This window comes from Schistocerca serialis, chromosome 12, assembly GCF_023864345.2.
Source record: "Schistocerca serialis cubense isolate TAMUIC-IGC-003099 chromosome 12, iqSchSeri2.2, whole genome shotgun sequence".
Lineage (NCBI taxonomy): Eukaryota > Metazoa > Arthropoda > Insecta > Orthoptera > Acrididae > Schistocerca > Schistocerca serialis.
This window is the reverse complement of record NC_064649.1, coordinates 142,919,904-142,923,293: the sequence shown is the minus strand read 5'-3', so window position 1 is coordinate 142,923,293 and position 3,390 is coordinate 142,919,904.

Below are 3,390 nucleotides of genomic sequence, written 5' to 3'. Positions count from 1 at the left end.
CTGCACGCTCCTGAAAGGGGGTCGGCAACCCATCTTGCGTGTCGGTTGTGCGGGCCCTCTAACAATAAGGGGCCGCTACGACATCGTTCCTCATTATGCTAACAATGAAAGGCTTTTCCTTTTTACTCCCTTGGATAGTACCTAAGCAATCACCAGCTGTGTAAATATATTGGTTTTTGCGACTGGCTAATTCAATCAGACCAAAGTCTGCATTATTATGCAGGGTTGGTATGGTCAAGTATCATAAGTGTCGTTTATTACTCCCCCTTTCATGTCTGGGCCTAGCACTAGTTTCATTAAGGAAAGTTACACTTACGGTTCTGCCCTGTACTTGAATCAGAATATGCGGTTATTACTTTGTACGTCTTTGTGTATTCTTTAAGGTGTTTCACAACACAGGACACAACATCTTGGGAACCTCGACCTCCATCTGTTTCATTCTACATGTACATGTGTCCATTTCCATCATTAAAAGAATGGAGTTCTAGATTATGCACATATAAATTTCTCTTCCAGTAGGAAACAGGCGTCTACAGTTTTGGAAAGGGCAGTGCATTTTGTAAATCAAACGTAAACACATAGTGTTCACTAGATACCACGTTTTTGTCTTGTTCCACCTACTCCCTTGTTTCTTCAGCCTGTTCTAGGTGTTCGTCCTTCTCGTTTTGCAGCCTACGTCTCTTTTGTGCATCGTCCTCAGTTGCAGTCTTCAACGGTAGTCCGTTGCACGTTTTACAAATACCTTTGGATGGAGGCTTGAAGTGTACATTGAATTTCGACCTGAAAAAGTGATAGTAATATTTTGATTTCACCGGTTCTTTGCCAGTGTTCCTACACCATTGAATATATTAGTCCGCCCCGGTAGCTGAATGGTCAGCGTGACAGACTGTTAATCCTAGGGGCCCGGGTTCGATTCCCGGCTGGGTCGGAGATTTTCTCCGCTCAGGGACTGGGTGTTGTGTTGTCCTAATCATCATCATTTCATCCCCATCGACGCGCGAGAACCTGAAGTGGCGTCAAATCGAAAGACTTGCACCAGGCGGGCGGTCTACCCGACGGGAGGCCCTAGCCACACGACATTTCCATTTCCATTGAATATATTCATACATTTTTCTCAATGTGAGGTCTTGGCTGAGATATCGTCGAGCGGGATAATCGTTTGTGGCAGAATACCTCTGGTAAGATGAAAGCCGGCCGGAGTGGCCGAGCGGTTCTAGGCGCTTCAATCTGGAACCGCGCGACCGCTACGGCCGCAGGTTCGAACCCTGCCTCGGGCATGGATGTATGTGATGTCCTTAGGTTAGTTAGGTTTAAGTAGTTCTAAGTTCTAGGGGACTGATGACCACAGCAGTTAAGTCCCATAGTGCTCATTTTGGTAAGATGAAAACAACTTGATATGTTCTTGAACATTACTGAGTCTTTTTTATTTCCAGGTGTTTTTCTTCCTCGTGAATCAGCCACAGGAAATATTTCCTCCTTTCCTATACACCTATATAATTTCCCTTCATTTATTTGCATTGTCCCTAAGAAGCACTTTCTGCACACCAGTATACTATTATTTCCTACCATAAGAAAGTATTTGTATGTGACTGTTTTTGGAGAACGAGATCCATCCTTCAAGCGTCGTCTTTGTACTGAGTCTGGCTGAATCAAGTCCCTGAATATACACATTCTGGCTGGAGTACTCTACTAATTTCCAAAAATTTTCGAATATTTCTTTCCTTTTACTTGCCTCAATTTTTGCATTACATTTCCTCCTGCAGTTACACTCCTTGTCCTCAAATATCTTTCTTGGAACGGTCTTTCCTCTACGAGATATATACGATTGTCCTCTATTCCTGTTCTTCTTATGGATGTTCCGTTTCCATGTGTTGGGAGTTCGCGTCCTTTTACGTCCCCTGTGTACTTCCTCAAAATCTAAAAGTATGATGAATAAAGTTACGTCAAATACTGTAGTTCCTTGCTACTTTTCAGTTATTGTATGTTCATAGTATACGCAATTCGTAATTGTTATAAATTGCAATTCTGTTCAGGTGTATACGAGGGTTATTCGGAAAGTAAGGAACGATCGGTTGCGAAATGGAAACCACTGTGAAAATCCAATGAAGTTTTGCACAGGCGTGTTGGACAGGATCTCTAGTATGCCCGTCGATCGCGTTACGTCGTTCTCTTTAGTTCTGAGCGCACAGGGAGCACATAAAGATGCTTAGAACAATAGTGTCTCCCGCCAAGTATGAGGGCCCAGTGAGAAATTTCGCCTGAAGCTATCAGCCAACATTACGTAACTGTCGTGCGGTTTTCATCTCCAAGCCAATTCTCAACCGCATTCTGCAGGGGCAATGAATATGCTCCTGTATCGTTTTCAATTGGAAATGTTTGATCACCCACAATACAGTCCGTAATTGTCTCCCTCTGAGTTTCATATCTGCTCACGTGAACCGCTGGCTGTGAAGACAACAACTTGGTACAGACAACGAGATGTAGGGCAGCGTAGAGAATTGTCGGAAATCACTGGCGGCTGCCTTCTATTACGAGGGTATTGGATAGTTGGTATAACGCTATGACAAACGTCTAAGTCGGATCGGCGACTATGGAGATAAGTGGCTGGAAGTTGCAGCTAACTGTTGCAAATAAAACAGTTTTCATTTTCACTATGGTTTACATTTCGCGACCTGTCGTTTCTTAATTTCCGAATAGCCGGCGTATGTGATGGTAAAATGCAGCACCCTTCGACAGGTTAGGTTAGAAACAGTATGTTATTCATTTTGGCTACATATACAATATTTATTATTGGTGTTGCTTACCTGTGATAGTATCACTGATAGGAAGATTTAGTCGGTGTGTGGTGGATGTTCTGAACAACACTCCATAACATGGTCATTGCAAGAACCTTCACATTCGATCTTCTACTAATGCTTGTGGAAATACGTACGTTGTGCTCTGAACAAAGGCTGGAAATAGTTAAAGCACTAACACAGTGCTGCACTCTATGCACAGATGATGAAACCTCAGGGACGTGTACTTACAGCTCTGAATTGCAGATGTATCTCTATTAACGAATATGTCTGTAACTCGTTTTCAACGAAAAGTGGAGTTACGCCACTTGTGCTCTGAACCCCTCAATTGCCACACAAGTTGGACGGGCTTCGTCAGTTGTGCAACGATGCTGGTGTCAGTGGTCGCTGTTAGTAGTAGTTTATCCTGTAGTGAAGTAGAAGTGGACAGCTTCTGTGAATTGTTATGGCTGGAGGTTACACTCAACAACCGAGCTAGGTTAATAATTGGCTCCTTTTACCGACCTCCCGACTCAGCAGCGTTAGTGGCAGAACAACTGAGAAAAATCTGGAATACATTTCACATAAATTTTCTCAGCATGTTATAGTCTTAGGT